We start from the raw sequence: 18,421 nt of genomic DNA, 5'->3' as shown, positions 1-18,421 counted from the left end.
AAGAAATCTAAGAGGATGAGGTCAGAGGAATGGGATGGAAAACATACACACGGTGCAACTTCTTCACTAAGTGAGGCAAACTGCTCTCTGGAAAAGGACTATTAAGCCAAGACTTTCTTCAAGACTGAGGCTGACCAGAGATGCCTTTTAGTCCACAGGGAGTTATCCTATTATTCTTTCAGAGTTTGAGAAGGGTTATCAGCAGCTAGGCACACATAACCTTATTCCCTGTCTGTTCTCCCCAGTTTTCTCGGGGGAATATTTCTGAATGTTAGAGACATGGAAAAAAATGACATATTCTCCTTTTCTCTCTCCTCATGTAGGGATTTCACAATTTAACTATAGAGGCCCTGTCGAACTATTTCTCTCTCAGTGATCAACAAGAGGCAAATGTGAGTGCTTTAACCTCAACAAGTGGTCTTAGTTGAATCTCCCAGAAAGAAGGTGATTGAAACCCTCTACTTTAGGCCCTAAAAAAAAAGAGAGGAGAAGAGTTCAGATTGGTTTGGCTTAGTGGATAGAGCATCGGCCCGGGGATTGAAGGGCCTGAGGTTTGAATGCAGCCAAGGGGGGGCGGGGGGAGAGAGAGAGAGGGAGAGAGAGGGAGAGAGAGAGAGACTCTTTTCTTCCCTCCCCCCTCCCCAGAGGCGAGGGATGCAGGGGGAGCGCCGCTGGGGAGGAGGGAGGGAAGGAGGCGCTGCGGTTTTTGTGGGTTTTTTAAAAATTTTTTTGTAATAGCCTTACATTCTCATTCCCTAAGAAGATGCCCCCCTCACACTGAATTTGCTTTTTACTTTCATGCATTTCTTTTATTTTATTATTGACAGTATTACAGATATCTCTAATTTTCTCCCTTTTTGCTCATAATAAGTGCACTCATGTGTGTGTGTGTGTGTGTTTGTGTGTGTGCGATATACAAAAATAAACCAAGTAAAATCTGATATGATATCAGAAGTAATCTCTCTGAGATTCTCTTGGTCTTTCCCTTTTGACCATCATGGTGACAAGATGGTGACTTCAGGCTTAGATATTAGGCCTCTGCTTATTTAAGATGGAAAAAAAGATAAAGGGTAGATTCTGCTATTTCACCTTATTTATCATTGGCCAATACTGAGTCAAATTATTATTCTAGCTACAAGGAAGTTTGGAAAATCAACTATTTCACTTCTATAGCTATAGAAAATGGGGTCGAATTTGGAGCTTGGGTGAGTTATGTCAGCCACATTCAACAAGAAGGGATTTGAACCTAAGAGGAAGGAAGGGGATGTAAGAAACAACAACAACAAAAGAAATATATCTTAAAAAGGAGAGAAAGGAAGAACTTTCTGTTTCTATAGTACCTCCAAAGTCATTCTTTACCACAGTAATTCACAGTCTGAAGAGAGAGATGGTGAACAGAAGGAAGAGGTACTGAGGAGGAACAAAACAGAATAGAGAATGCCATCGATGATATCATGGCCTATCTCCTGCAAAGGCTGGTTTTTCTCAAACCTTTCCCCTTAAACTTGAATTCAACCTCAATAGGACCAAGACCCTTAATTACCAATAGACAGAGGAACCCTTCCTCCCACATTAGATAAAGTTCCCGCAGTGTCAGCAGCACCAGGCTTTTAAGACAACATGATAAGAAGAAGCTAGCAGTTGAGATGGAAGACAGGATACCATTTGACCACACACGGGAGTTGACACCATTCACTTCTGAGCTGTCGAGAGACAGTGGAATGTGGTCTGGCCTTGCTCAGGAGCAAGGAGGCTGCAGCTGTCCATGGGGTTTTACTTTTAATGACTTTTTGAAAATATATTTAGAAGTATATGCTCCCTAGTGGCCACTCCTAAACACAGAGAACCAAGGGCATGGCTATGTAAATGTCACAATTTATCAACATGCGCTGTAAATGTTACTTTCTTAATGGCCCTTATTAAAAGTCTGATATTAAAAGAAAGGAGGTTTTATGTCCCCTGCCAGGAAAAAAAATCAGTCTAGTGTTTGAAAAACTTGAAGTATCCCCTGCTCAAAATATTCTGTTTCCACTCCAAAGTGGCTCTCTGACTTAGCTCTGCTGACCTGATTCTGGCCACACCAGGGAAAGATGGAAAGGGGGCTTGGAGGGAGGAAAAAATGCCTGCGTCTGACTTGGGACAGATCCAGTTGATAAGATGATTCAGTAAAAATGTACTGACAGGAGAAAGAAACCCACATCAAAGCCAGACCAGGGATCCGCTCAGGCTGCCTGCTGGATTCAGCCATCTAGCCAGAGCCACAGCAAACATGTGGCGGCATCTTCTCTAGCCATTCCTTTGAAAAACCGTGTCTTGGTACTTTCCTGATCACCATCTTTTCCTCATTAAACAGGAAGATGCCCTGTGGCCTCAGACACTGGATACTCTTTATCTGAGTGAGAGAAGATCGTCCTGCAGTGGGGACCCCAGGTTGTAGGCCATTCCATCCGGAATCCGCTCTTTCTCAGTCAGAGTCCACCTGCTCCACTGCACTTCATATCCAGGCAGAGTTTGCTGCGGCCTCCTATTAAACAGGCATTCCCTGTCCATGCACACCCCCTCCAAAGCAGGGAAAGGATGAGCTATAAGAGCAGAATGCAGTGCTGAGAAGGGCAAGTCTTTGAAACATCCTGCTTTAAAGACGAATTTCTGAGTTTCTTCCTTCTCAAGGATAATGCCCATCTATGCTGTGAGAATTAAAGATATGTAGCACCATGCTCTGCACAGACCAGGTGCTTAATAAATGACTCCTATGGATTCTTGTGCCTATTTTACTAGAGTGTACTCTTTCCTGTTACCTCACCAGCTTCACACACACACACACACACACACACACACACACACACACACACACAGAATTCCCAGATCCCATTGGGTGGACAAATTATGGAAATATATTAGCTGCGTTGGATCCTAAGTTGCCTCCAGCTTTTATGCCACAGAAAATGAAATGTGGATGGAAATGTAGTTGTAAACTATACTGAAGTCTGCCCGACCCTGTGTAATACACTCATTTGTTTATTGACAGAGGAAAGAATAAGAACTAATGGTCTGGGTTTATGGGTTTGCTTCTGCTAACACCATCCTCTCTCCTGTTCCCTCCCCCCATCCACACACACACACACACACACACACACACACACACACACACACACAGAATTCCCAGATCCCATTGGGTGGACAAATTATGGAAATATATTAGCTGCGTTGGATCCTAAGTTGCCTCCAGCTTTTATGCCACAGAAAATGAAATGTGGATGGAAATGTAGTTGTAAACTATACTGAAGTCTGCCCGACCCTGTGTAATACACTCATTTGTTTATTGACAGAGGAAAGAATAAGAACTAATGGTCTGGGTTTATGGGTTTGCTTCTGCTAACACCATGTATTCCCTTTATATTAAGAACATACAATGCCCTGGGCATCAACCAACGACTTTACATATCACACCTCATTGAAAGGTCCCTAAAGGAAAAGCGTCTGGACACACCAGGCCTTTCTCCAACTCTTTTGCCCACTCCCCAAAGGAGGAAAGACTTTCCTAGTGGGTGGCATTAAGAAAAAGAATTTAGCAACAGCTTTGTGCCCCCCACCCCATTAGTGGACCAAGGCAGTCTCTGAGCCTCGATTTCATGAACTTACAAGGGAGCATTTTGCCCTTCCTGAGAGGTAAGTCGATCTTAGACTCCACTTGGAACTAGCAAAGGCAGTCGAATCCAGTGAGGACATTTTAAGAAGCCCATGTGGATGCAGTCACACATTTCTTCAATTTAGCCTTAGTGGTAATAAAACGGAGGTTTTGATCTCCATCTGTGTAATTCTTGCAGCTGTCTTTCAAGGGGTTCCAGACACATTGGAGATGACAGCGTTATTTAATGGTTCTCTTAAGCCCCAGAAACAGGCATTTCCATTCCCAGTTTAATATATGAAGAAGCTGAAGCTCAGTGAGTTAAGGAACTTGTCCAGGGCTATTGAGATAGCAGGTTGCAAAGGTGAAATTGAACGTAGGTCCCTTTAGCTTCCAAGCTTGTGACCTCCCACGCTATGGTGTCACCCCAGAAAATAAATACTCCATCCTTGAGTTAACTTAAAACACTGATTTTTCTTGTCAGAGCATAGTCTGGGGAATTAATTTCCTTCCCTTGCTCTCAGCAAACTCAAGGGGTTGGACTAAACACCAAGAAGGTTCCTCCCAGGTTTTCATTCACATCAGTTATCCCTCTGTATCTTCAGTGCTGTCTGCAGGCTTTAAACTTTTGAAAGCAAGGTAAATTGTTTTCTAAAATAAAGTGTTACATAACATTTTAATAAAAATATATATATTTATTGATCTATAGATTAACCATTTTAAAAAAGCAAAGCTCATCTGGTTAAAATGGCAGTTGAGAATGTATAGCCAAATGCTTCTGGCCATTGCCACCATCTCATGAGACTTTGAGACATATCAGCACAAATCTAGAGCAACCTGAAACCCAACTCGAAATTCACTCAAGTATCAAAATTAAGATGAACTTTGGGACCCAAAAGCCTAGATTTGAGTCTCAGCAACTACACTTATGAGCTATGTGCTCTGAACAAATCATTTAACAGTTCTCAACCTCAATTTTCATCTGTAAATTAGGAGTCTTACTACCTTCATGGTAGTTGTGATGCAAATTGTTTTTGGAGAATGTTAAACACTGTATAAATGTAAGCCATTGGTATCCATAAGGTGGTATTCTTTATTATTAATAAGACCATAGTTTGCTAAGAAAATTACCAGGGAATGCTATCTTAGAGATAGTATCTTAGAGACCTAGAGAAGCAAGTGGGATTGAAGAGGCTGATCCTTAGAGCCACACTGAGAAAGCATCTTCCTAGGGCTGAGCTATAAGCAGGGCAGGAATAGACCTTCCAAGCCCCACAACTTCTCAACAGCTCCCTAAAATGCTAACACTCTCCATGAAATTGGGTAACATGTGTTTCCAATGTCATGCACCTCTGTGCTGTGATTTGAAAGTTTGTGTGTGGTAAAGAACACATGTTAGGATATTAGTTACTTCTTTTCTTCTAATGCCTTTAGCAGACTGGACATAATTTTCCTGATGAACTTCTTGATACCTTTTAGAAAGTGTACCTCCTTTATGACACTTAACCTTCTCAAAGATAATTGATCACTTTTTCCTTCTTTGTGTTTCTACTGCAACTTGTATTCTTGTATCTACAGTTGACTCTCACTATTCACAAGAGTTATTTTCCAGAAAGTCATCACAAACTCTAATTTGGTGAATACTGAACTATTGCTCCTAGGGGATATAAAGGGTTAGGTTCCTGCAAGCCTCTGCTCACAACATTTTTGTCAATAGATCAAGACATAAACGTATTTTATGTATGTTTCTGTTTAAAGATTCCTTATCCAATATATTTTGTTGATTCATTAACACTGAACTCGTGGCCAACTTCACTGTATCACATACTTGAGCAAAGCTCATCTAACACATATTTTCTCCAAAATTTGCATTACATCCTGAGTGCTCTTCTACCAAGGAACAATAGACTGTCCTTCAGCACTGCACAAATCACCACCAAAAGCACAAAAATTCATAAAGCATGGCACTCAGCAGACCATGAAAAAGATACTTATTTACAGTATGGGACCTGAAACAAAAAGACAGAGTCACAATTTGTCCCACCTCAGCTGGCCCTGTGGGTTGGGTTGAAAATTTTTACTACTCTGTGCATATCTGTAAATTACCTGGAAATTGCCATGATTTGGGAGTTACTAATAAATTTTATCAAGTAGGCACATTGGCAAACCTTGTGTTTTCACCTTATTTATCATTGGCCAATACTGAGTCAAATTATTATTTCAATCCTCATAGAGCTTGAAATCCACAAATAACGAGGCTCCACTGTGTGTCTCTACTGTAGATCTGTTATAAATTAAATGACCCAAACAAGGTAAAATGCTTAAAACTTCAAATATGAGTGAATATAGGACTGTTGAAGATCAGCCTGGACTTCTGACTGATCTGGAAAGACTATTGTCATTCGTTGAGAGTAAGACAGTGAAAGAGCTTAGGTCCAAAGTCCAAAGGAAAATGATGAGTTTGGCTTTGGACATGGTGAGTGTAAGATGCCTTTGACTCACCCTAGTGGGCAAGTTGAATGGAAAGGATGGAAGGGAGGCCTTGTCTGATATAAATGCATAAGTCACCAACATACAGATGATGAAATGGAAGCCATGGTAATGAAGTTATTTAAGTAGAGACTAAGGAAATGATATATGGTGGTGTTTAATGAGCTCTCATTTGTAAGGGACAGAAAGAGGAGAATAAGCCTGCAAAGAATATTAAAAAAACATAAATTTATTGTCTTATTAAAAACAAAAGGAATAGATTGTTTAAAAATATGTAATTTTTCTGATGTCAAGTGAGACTGTACTAGTAATTAAAAAGTATTCTTGGGATTTAGCAGTTCAGAGGCCATTGGTGACTTTTAACAAGAGCCCTCTGGTGGATAATAATGGCCTAAGCCAGGTTAAAGTGGCTGATAAGGAAATGGAAGTGGTAATTATCTGGTTTGAGAAGTGTGCCTGAGAAAGAAAGAAAGGAATAGGGTTAAAGCTGGAGGGGATGACCAATAACAACGGCCATGATCTTGATCACTTTGCTAGTTCAGCTCCCCTCTTAAAGCAATGAAGGCATTCTATTTTATACTGATTGAACTGTCTTCCTCTTCCAGGTACTCAGTAGTAAACTTACTTCTTCATCATTCTGAGTAACCAACCAATTGGGTTTAGGCCATAGTCTGATGCATAGTACAACCTTAGTTATTATTTGTTAAAGGAGAGAAGAAAGAAAAGAAGGAAGGAAGGAAGGAAGGAAGGAAGGAAGGAAGGAAGGAAGGAAGGAAGGAAGGAAGGAAGGAAGGGGTTTAAGTGCTATGTACATGAATTTCTTTACTTTGGAGAAAGAGGAAATGGTGAGACAGTCAATTATCAAAAAGAAACATCTGCAACTAATGGCATAAAATGTTGAAATCATACTCTTTTCACAATGGTTTCCTTTCCCTAGAAAAAAATATTTTGGGGAGAAAAATACCTGCTCCCCTCCCCACTATTGTTTTTATGGATAACTATTTTTATGATATCATATAAAGTAAATTTTGCAAAACTAATTTGGGGTGGAACCAGCATTTTAAAAATTATTTAAGGCAGTCAGAAAGAATTTTGCATCAAAGCCAAGTTCTTGAAAAGGTGCTAAGGTAATTTGTGTCTCTTCTTGAGGCACACCGCTTTCGTAAGCATCCTGGAGGACTTGGTTTCTGCACTTAATGACACTTCTTTGTTCCCTCAGGCTTTCCTTCGGCACTTTTCTCTTGATCCCACTTGAGTAACAGATCATCATCTGTGTTTGGGGAGAGCTGACTCACTCTGAAAGATCTGAGTTAAGTGTGCTTGCCTGATGCTGAACACTCGCACCCTTTATTTCATTGTTTCAAGAAATATGAGTCTTTGCACACAAACAAAGTAGACAGCAGCCAAGTTTTATATTTTTGGCTCTATCACTCTGAGCCCAAGCCCCATAGCTTTATTTATGCAGCGCTTATCAAAATCGCCTCACATTACTGTGCTGATTTGGCTAAAAACATAAGGTATATTACTTATGTTTCAACAACACTTAAATCAGGAAAACATTATCAGTTGGACAGAATTGTATTCACTGTTTGGCCAGGTGATTTGGGGGCAGGTTAAAATCATTTTAGGATGTTTCAATGTCTAATTTTTGGAGAAGGAAAATTAATCAGACTTATTGTCTCAGAAACTTTGTAAGAACTGGGACGTTCAGGCCAAATTCCCTTTGAAAGACTGATTCACTAAGTTTTTAATACATAGCTAGAGAAAAATGCAATGCAAATTATCCTACCTAGTTGTTTTTGATTTAAGTCAATCTGGTATACAATAGGGAAACACTCAGTGAGGAGATTAAGAAGGAACCAACCAGCTCACCTTAATAAAAGCCTACGAATTTAACATTCTGCCTCTGACAGTCTCACACTCCGATTCTTAAACTGTTGTTTTTTGTCCTTCACTCCTTATGGCTTCTCTTAGTTCTAGACTTTTAAACTCCCTTTGATGTAATAATGGAAACCTCTTCTTCAGTCTTGATCTTTATTTTTCCTACTAAGTCAGTAACATTTGTGGATTTTTTTCTCAACTGATGCCCACTCTAGGACAATGCCAGAACTTACCAGAAACCCCAGGAACATCCAAGGGCAAAGGGAAATTCCTTTCATGAAGTGCATGAGCAGTAGAAGCCAAAAGATGAAGTAGAAATATGAGGCATCCACAGTGGAGGCCAAAATGGTGACCATAAAGGAGGAAGTGATTAGCCTGGGAAAAACATTGGACAGAATAAGGGCATGAAACCCCAGGAGATCCTGGAAGGATACAGCCCCAGGAGAAGCCCAGAAAGAGATTGGATATTTTGAAATAACATCTACTCTTCCCCAAACCCAAGTAAATATATGGAAGCTAGACAAAGAACCCAGTGTGTGACCTTCTTGAATCATGCCTGTGCCCTTCTCTCAGGCATGTATTTTTTGCCTTCTTTTCTCCTAACCTCTAAGTGTCCCCATAAGTCTTGCAACCAGGGGAGCAGCAAGCAGCGGCAGGGGACTCTCCTTTTGCCTCTGTAATTTCCTTTCCTGAATCCATGAGGTGTTACTATAGCCTTCCTGCTCTCTGCATTTACAAGGGCGTACTATCTCTTTTCACTCTAGTGGATTTTGCCGCTATCACTTAAATTCACCTATGTGTGTGTCCCTGAAATTGTTTTCCTGCCACAATGCAGAAGAATCCTATTTCTAGACCATGTCAGGACAGACCTGCCTTGGTACAGGTTCTTCTCCAGAAACATCAAGACCGATAACATCACACACAAACCCACACAATATGAAAAGTTTTATTACTTACATGATGAGACTTTCTATGGAAAGCAGAGCAAGCTTCCCAAGATGGTCTGGAAATGGCTAGAGAGAGCCAGGAAGGGAGTCTGGCTTGAGGTTTTAGGGGGTTGGTCCAGGTGACGATTTCACGGCCTTGTGTAGTCTGAGTCTCCCATCAGTTCCAAAGGAGGGACTTCCCTGGATTTCTTATCAGTTTGTTCAGATGTGGGACAAAAGGAGGCGGGAAGGTAAAGGTGAAGCTTAAAAGAACAGTCAAGCCCTGGCTGGTTTGGATAGAGTGTTGCCCTGCAGACTGAAATGTCCCAGGTTCAATTCTGGTCAGAGGCACATGCCCGGGGTTTTGGGCTCAATCCCCAGTAGTGGGTGTGCAGGAGGCAGCCAACCAATGATTCTCTCTCATCATTGATGTTTCTATCTTTCTCTCCCTCTCCTTTCCTCTTTGAAATCAATAAAAATATTTTTTTAAAAGAGCAGTCAAATATAAAAAATTAATTCAGACTTTTTGTTACACTGTGACAGGTTATGTGTTGAGGGCTTGGTCATCTCATTAAATTCTTTCCTCAACTGTGAAGTAGCTGATTATCCCTATTTTACAGATAAGAAAGTTAATGGGCAGAGAGGGACAGATGTTTCTCAAGGCCAAACAGTTGAAGTGCAGATCCAGACTTTAACCTATGTTTGTGGAATAACAAAGTCCATGCCTTGAAGTTGGTTTTGACCAGACAGCCTGGGCAGCCTACTCCAGACTGACAACTGGCAGGGTGAAGAAAGTCACATCTGGCCGTTCAGACCATCAATACATGTCCTTGTCAGTATACACACTGAAATCATATGTTCAGTAATGAACTTTCTGGGTCAGAGTTCAGCCCTTGGGCAGAGAGGTCACAAGGCAAAGCAGAAAGATCTCAAGCATTGAAATGAGAAAGCTCTTTCTTTAAAATATATTTTTTATTGATTTCAGATAGAAAGGGAGAGGGATAGAGAGAGAGAAACATCAATGATGAGAGAGAATCATTTATTGGCTGCCTCCTGCAACACCCCCTACTGGGGATCGAGCCCACAACCTAGGCATGTGTCCTTGACTGGAATCGAACCTAGGACCCTTCAGTCCTCAGCCTGATGCTCTATCCACTGAGCCAAACCAGCTAGGGATCAGAAAGCTCTTGGATTGAAATCCATATTTTTTACTTGGGGAGTTACCAGTTCTGGTCCTTAATTAATGTCTTTATCTATTTAATGGGGACAATAATACTTACCTTGAAAGGTCTTTATAAGGATTTCAGGAAACATCAAGTACCTAGTACTTACTAGATGCTCATTGAGGTAGCTATCATTCTTCTTTTTTCTAGGTAAAACTAAAATGGATTACTGTTAATGTACCTTGCTAATTAGCACATAGAGCAATTTCAGAATCTAGAAGCTTCTGTTGTCCTTTTCCTATGGACTTTGTCGAATGGGTAGAGTAGAGTAGATGCCACATATGCCTACACATCCATGTTAGCATTTCCTATTTCCACATTAATGTTTATTGGCCCAAATGCTAGAGAAATGGCATCAGGTTGGCACAAGAAGATACAGAGATGCTCTCCAAAAGCTCTCAGTGAGTTGTTTATGCTTCTGTTGCTAAGGGGCCCCTGAAAAATGTTTTGTCTAATCCTAATCTATCCCAATGTAGTTACAAAAGACAATCAGGAATGATTTTGTTTCCAAATGGTTTCCTCACCCTCTCATTGGGTAACAACTCCTTGAGACAGACTTTGTGAGGCTGCCCCCATCTAATTTAAAAAGAGGATGTTACATTTTTTAAATTAATTTTTTGTGAAACACGGTCAGATAGGAGTTCAAGGAAGAGATGTAATGTTAATGTCTGGACATGAAGTTGGTTTCTCTTGGGGCAGAACATACTCTGAGGTGTGCCTCAACTTTGGCAGCCTTGTTTGTATTTAATTCTGGCCTTTCTAGCATGTACCAATTTAGTTGGATTTTCTGACATGAAACTGCTAAATAATGAAGAGAGATGAGTCGGAGAGACACTCTGGTGGGGAGCTTAAATAGCCTGAGTGTGAAGCTGGTCATGGGAATATGGATGAGTTCTCATCTTCTTTGAGCCTCTGTGAAACAGGAATTCTATTCTCTCATGCCTGACTGCTGTGAGGATTGAAAGACATACAGAGAGTAAGGTGTCTAGCCAATTGCATGGCATGTAATCATGTTTTCAGGCATGTCTCCTTCAATTGCAAGTGACAGAAATCTAATTCAGACCGTGTCAATGAAAGGTGGAGTTGATTTGGTATGGCTTTCACCAACTAAACATCACTCCAAGGGTGGGTTCTCCAGAGAGCTTCAAGCCAGTCTTGGCTGATAAAGTCAGTGTTCAAGGAAGGAGGCCAAGGCCATGCCTTTTCTCCACCCCTCAGCTCTACTTGCCTTTTCTTGGCTTCTTTCAACACAGAATATCTTCACATGGTTGATATGATGGCTACACAGAGCCTTGCACTCACAGCCTCTCAACTCACTAATGGTACTGGAAGGCGGACTTCTCTTCCCTAATCCTATAAATGAATCAGGGTAAAGGCCCTGATTGGCTCTGGTTGGCTCATATGTCCATCTCTGAACCAATCACTGTGGCCAGGTGAATATGGTGCTTTTTTGGCATGAGATATATTAGCATCTCTGAGTAGATAACACAGTACCTAGACTATAGAGTGAGAAAGAGTGATTTCGAAAAGGTAGAGACACTTTACCTAAAAAGAAGAATGAATACACAGCAGTGAAAAACTATAGGACACAACCCTCTTTTTAAATAGGTGAATAAAGCCATTAATTGAGAATGTTTCCCTTCATCCTCCTGACTCCCTGGGTACTTCAAACCCCATCTGGCAGAGTGAGTTCAAGGAAATGCATGAGCATGAGCCAGTACCCACAGACCAGACATAATACCAATATAGAATTTGATGGTAGATTGTCTTGTAATTTTCTAAACAGATAAATACAATTTCTTTAGTGAAATAGATAAATAAAAGAGCAGGTTACATTTAGCCATAGAAATGATAGGGTGTGTGTTGTTGATTTTTAATATTTGAAAAGTAGAGGGATGTAATAGTGCTGGCCCACAATTTTATGGAAATTCACATAACAGTTCTCTTCCTCTCATAAGCAATTTCCTTCCTGACAGGCTTGAGTGGATGAGTGGTTGCATTCCTGCTGTCTTTGTGAGGAAGAATCTCAGGGAAAAAATGTGTAGGAACCAGTACCAGAATCTTAGAACATTGTCTGCTCAGGTCAACAGTAAATACTTAAATTCAGTCTCTGCTGCAAACCTTTCCCAAAATAATTGTAAGGTTTCTTAATCTACAAGTCAGCACCTGGATAAAAGTATAATTGTAGCTGATTTGACAAAGGGTTTATCAAATTTGTTATGATTAATATTCAAAAAGTTATGTAGTCAATCAGGAAAGCAACAGGACCCTGAGCCCCAAGAATGGTGGCTGAGTCTTCTCTGGCAGATAAAGGCTAATGATGTTCATGGAAAAAAGCATATGTGGGAATGATGAGTGGTGTTGCAGAGGACTTGGCTAGCACTCAACTTTTTACAGCAGGTCTGGGATGAAAATAAAGATTGAACCACACCCTCTGTGAACCACTGGAGTTTGTCACCAGGAGCACGCACACACGTGTTGTGGAGGAGAGGGACACTTTGCCAACAGGAGGGATCACGCATTCCATTATCTGGGATGCACGTGCATGTGGAGCCCTCAGACCAGACCCCAAAATAAAAGATCGGGACAGGAAGGAGGGAGTACGTATCTCATGTTGTTCATAGTTTTGTCATTGATGACAAGTCACAGATTAGTTTTCTCATGATGCGTTTGTACCTTAGTAGCTCTTTGGCATGAGTTGGGCTTCATAGAAATGGAAAAATGGCCTCAGGAAACCAGCCCAGGCTGTCAGCTATGATTGATGGCTTAAAAGAGATTTTGTAATATCCAGGTTACAGTCGTAAATGAATGAAAAGCTAGAGGCAGAGATGGCGTCATTTAGGGCCCTGAATTCCCATCAGTGAGTGAGCGCCAAACAAAAGATTGAGTTAAACATGTTTAAAGTTCTCAAGATAATTCAAATGCATAAAATAACCTAAAAGTAATGATTCAGTGCCTGGGAAAAGTTCTTATACCTGGTAGGTAGTTTGTGAATGTTCCTTACATAAATGATAAAAGTATCAATCTTTTTTCTATCATTCAATGTTGCAGAATCACAAAGTATTTTCAGGTTTAAACTAATTGGCCTTTAATAACATCCTTATAGGATGCCAAAAAGGGTCTATAGCATCCTTTTCTCTTGATAGTTAAGCATCTGAGATATGAAGAAGTTACCTGATTTGAAGGTAACATTCAATAAATTCCAGATAAGATGGAGAGAAATAATATCTCAAATTTCTTGCTTTCATTACAGAATATGTTCCTATTCTCTCACTGTTTCCATCAGCGTGCTGCTTGGAGACATTCTGTGGCACAACAGTGCTAGGAAGATGTTCAGTGACCTGGAGTAGAACTGTCTCTTGGCTCACTTAGGGATGTTGCCTAGAGAAATTTCCCATCCTCCTTTCTCATAAAGCTAAATTTCTCCTTATACCTTTTTTGGAGATTGCTAAATCCATGATAAAAAACTCCTTCTAAATTAGCAACTTGGAGTGGATTCCTGGCTCAGCCAGATACTCTAGACAAAAGCCAAAGCCTACCAGACTGACCCAGGAACATCCCCCTCCCCCTTCCCTTCCACCCTCTGGATCTGGATTAACCCAAGCTGGAGAATGGGGCCAAATAGAGAGGACCCAAGGGAAAGAGCCATGGGCTTGTAGAAGATCAAAAATGGATGTGACCTTGGCCCCCATTGGCCAACCTTACCTTCTGCAGAGAGAAGAAGTAAAGCAACCTCACACGGTGCCTGACATCATGCACGGAACATGCTGGCTCATTAGGACCCTAGACATCTCCAGATTCAGAGAGCATTTTTAGGGAGAGCTGGGTCATTCCATCATGGAACTGGCTTTCTTCAGCTGCATGCTTTATGACATTAAACACATCACTCTCCATTTGTGTTTGAAAGGGACTGGATGTCCAGATTTCATGAAGGATGCCAATCTATGATTTGGCAGTCAATGTGTTTAGTCGTTCAAAGAAAAGGAGTCAGGTGGTCAGGGGGTCTTCTTTATTATTACAGAAACACTAAACTAATTTCCTTCTAAGTAATTTTCTTTATTATGACTAGTGCCATGGTCGAGCAGTTGGTCCCATGTCAAATAATTTTCAACCTTGAAAATTTAAGAAACTCTAGACAAAATAGACATTTTCAAAATCCCTTCGTCCAAATACACATTAACTGCATGAGCTTGGGCAAGTGGACCCGGAGTTGGGGTTTCTGCATCTGAAATGTGATTGTTCAGATTTCCTAGGTTTGCTTGAGGAGTAAGTGAGATTGGGCTGGTATAAGGCCTAACACAGTACTGGGCACATGTAAAGTTTCTAAGAGAAGCTGATGGCTTCTGTGAGCAATGACCTGTGACCTGGTCTGGGGACAGATATGCTGCTGATAACACTCCCCAGAGTTTGTGTCATGAAACCAAGTCAGCTCCTCTCTGGGTCCTATGTCATAAATAGAGGATGACATTGGGCAATCTCTGAGATTTCTGGGGACTGTGCTATGTTTTGATTCTCCCCAGAGAAGATGTACCCCACAGTGCAGTCCTCAGAAATTTCTGTCCCCTCCCAGTTCTATTCTTTTTTAAAAAAATATATATTTTATTGATTTTTTTACAGAGAGGAAGAGAAAGGGATAGAGAGATAGAAACATCGATGAGAGAGAAACATTGATCAGCTGCCTCCTGCACACCCCCTACTAGGGATGTGCCTGCAACCAAGGTACATGCCCTTGACCGGAATCGAACCTGGGACCCTTCATTCCGCAGGCCGATGCTCTATCCACTAAGCCAAACTGGTTAGGGCGTCCCAGTTCTATTCTTAATCCTCCACATGTGGGGTCTGGCTGTAGTTTTCTAACACCTATGGCTATGATGCTGCCTCGTGTCTAAAAGGCATGAAAAGGGACCCCACTGGCACCTCTTCACCATATGCCAAACAGGAGCTCCAGCTGACACTGTGAAAGGGATCCTGGACTTCAGCTTCCATGTCAATGACCCTTTAGTCCAAGAGTGCTCAGGGATAAGAAAGAAGCTATATTGCTATCAAAGCAAGTCCAGAAAGCCACCTACCCATTATTTCATTTAAATTTCATGACAAGCATTTACTCTTTGTAGATTATCTGAGATCACCGACCAGAACTGCTGCATTCTAGCCACACAACTCAAGTTCTAGCTGCACAACTTTGAGCAAGTTACCTAATCTCTCTGTGCCTCAGTGTGCACATCTGTGAAATATACATCATAAGAGAATTTGCCTCATAGGGTTGTTGTCAAGATTAAACATGTTATAGATGTGAAGTGCTTCCAGTAGTGCCTGGCATATGGTAAACATGCTCACTGTTATGTTTGCTATTCTTTTTGTTTTTATAGTTCTGTGCCAGTCTTTGCTGTTCGATAACCAACAGCTATAAAAATAGCTGTGGTGCCTACTGTTAGGGAACTCACAGCCTCACAAGACAGACAGAGCTGTGTACAGCTTACTTCAGCATGTGGTCAGTCTTCCAGAAAATTGGAGAATTCTCACCATATGCTGAGAACTGTGCTGGGTGCTCAGGACCCAGAGATGGACACACTGTGGTCCTTGACTACATGGGGTCAGGGAAGTCATGGGAGGCCTATGTGGAGTTGGTCCACCTTGATTTTAATCGAAAGTGCCAGTTACTAACTATATGTGTAGCCTTGAGCAAGTTTCTTAGTCTCTGCTACCTTCCATTTCTTTATCGACAAGGTCAGTGGCACTGACCTTGAGCTTTGGATGAGATACTATGCATACTGTGCCCTGACACAGGACACACCCAAATCAACCCGAGTAGCTCCTGATGCATACTCACAGCACAGGGTTAGCAATGCCCTAAATGGCAGTAGAACCCAGGTGCCATTTGAGCACAGAAGAGGGACACACAAATCAGACATGGAAGGGAGGAGGTGCCAGTGAGGTTTCTGGAGGACACAGTTCTTGGGGTGACTGTTGAAGAGCAAGCCAGGGCTGACTAGGTGCAGCATTGGGGAACATGGCAAGTAGAGAAATAACAAGATCCAGAAAATGTAGTGTAGATGGGGTTTCTGCAGAGTCTTCCTGCTATAGGGATACCTGCAGGATAAAACAATTTAGTTTAGGTCAAAGAAAATTGAATCTTAAAGTTAAAAAAACTTGATCTTGAGATAATTGCCCATGTGAGACCAGTCCAGCTCCAACTACAGAGCCAAAACCCCCAGATTTGTTTATGACACTAGAACTTAGTGGGGAGCATGGAAGGTCTGTCCCTGGAGTGTGATCACCACTTGCCATCTGTATTCTATATGAAGTTTGACGTGGAATAGATACCTTACTTAGTAAAGCTTGTTTTGAGTAGTTCAAAGTTGACCTACACCAGTGGTTCCCAACCTGTGGGTCGCGACTCCTTTGGCGGTAGAATGACCCTTTCACAGGGGTCGCCTATGACCATCCTGCATATCAGATATTTACATTATGATTCATAACAGTAGCAACATTACAGTTATGAACTAGCAACAAAAATAATTTTATGTTTGGGTCACAACATGAGGAACTGTATTTAAAGGGCCAGAAGGTTGAGAACCACTGACCTAGACCCTATTCCTCTGTGCTATTCCTCAGAAGAACTAAATTGGCACAGCTAGTACACACAACACAAGGAAGGTCAGCACATACCCCAGCAAAGACTCATGGGAGTTGGAAATTCTGGTAGTCTCTCTCAAGGCCCTAGAGAATCATAGGAACAGGCTACAATGCTGAAAGCAAGAACATTTTGCAGACATGCACTGCAGGGGGAAAGACTGCTGTTCAATGTGCCTAAGATACCTTTGAAAACAGAAAATAAGTTCTCTACAAGTGAACCCAGGAACAAAGTCAACCACCAAGCTCCTAGCCCCTACAGCTCTAAACTAGAAGTTACATATGGGGAAGGTCCTTGGGGATGCCAATGGGGATACAAGCCTGTGACCTCCAGGCTTATATGAACAAACTAAAGAAAACAAAGAAGAAGATGCCCAAAGCAGGATGCTCTTCTGCTGTCTTTTTCTCAACTTTAAGTATGACTCCATTTAGATAAAAAAAAATATGAGATTTTGCACCCACACAAGAGGTTCTTTTTAATTTTTTGTCTGTTTGTTTGTTTCAGCATGGATCTGTACATCCTCTTACTGGTCCCTTGGTAAATGCAGCTGTAGGGTGTGCAATGGCCCGGGAAAACCCAAAGGTGGCCGCTGCTTTTCCTGGAAGTAGTTCTATACAGATGAAAACCATCAGTCTCTATCATACATTAATTTAGAGAGAAATGTTAGGATGTGCACAGATTTCACCAAAAGACTTGTCTCTACCATGGAGAGTTTTACTAGCTTCTCATCTTCCATCTAACTTGTAAAAGTTCTATTTACCCCAGACTTACTAGTCCTGGGCACTACATTCTACTTTTTAAAAAATTTTTTCACCCATATGTCTTTAGGATAACAAATTCCTGCTTCCTGAAACTGTTCTTGTTCTTTTTCATCCACCCCAAGTCCTCCCTGCCCCATGCCTCCACCAGCAGATACCCCCACATCATAAATACTGTTCTCCTGACATGATTGGCTATATTGATAATTCTTACCTCTTCCTGTCATCTTATGCTATCCTATATCACAAATGGAATGATATTGAGAGGAGAGAAGACATTCCAGGCAGAGGCCAAGATGTGACTGAAGGTGAGAACTTGCTGACTTAGTGGAAGGATGGAGGTTGGAGTGAGAGATGATCCCAACAGGGATTTATTTGTTGGACTAAAGTCAAAGGAATGCTTGGGGAGTAATGAGTGGAAAAGGAAGGCTGTACTCAAATAGTGGTGGAACTTGAAAAATAGTCTGAGAAGTTTAGATTTCTCACCTGAAGGCAACAAGGAGCTTCTGAAGAATTTCTCCGGATGATCCTGTTTTACTGGATAGAAGGAGGAGGAGTCATACTGTGCACTTTCATAAATTGCATGACACTGGAATAAAAAAAAAACTGTTACCACAACAAACACGAGATGAAGAGACAAAGAAAGAATAGAAGAGTAATCATGCAATGTAAGAAAGGAAAATCATCCTTTGATTATGTGTCAACTGTCATGTGTTGTATGTCAAATAATGTGCTAAGCTCTTTATGCATGTTCTCATTTAACCTCATTAATCCTCACAACAGTCATTTGCTTTAGACCAGTGATGGTGAACCTTTTGAGCTCAGCGTGTCAAAATTTTGAAAAACCCTAACTTAACTCTGGTGCCATGTCATATAGAAAT

This window comes from Myotis brandtii, unplaced genomic scaffold, assembly GCF_000412655.1.
Source record: "Myotis brandtii unplaced genomic scaffold, ASM41265v1 scaffold547, whole genome shotgun sequence".
In the NCBI taxonomy this organism is placed as follows: domain Eukaryota; kingdom Metazoa; phylum Chordata; class Mammalia; order Chiroptera; family Vespertilionidae; genus Myotis; species Myotis brandtii.
Note: the sequence above shows the minus strand (reverse complement) of the source record.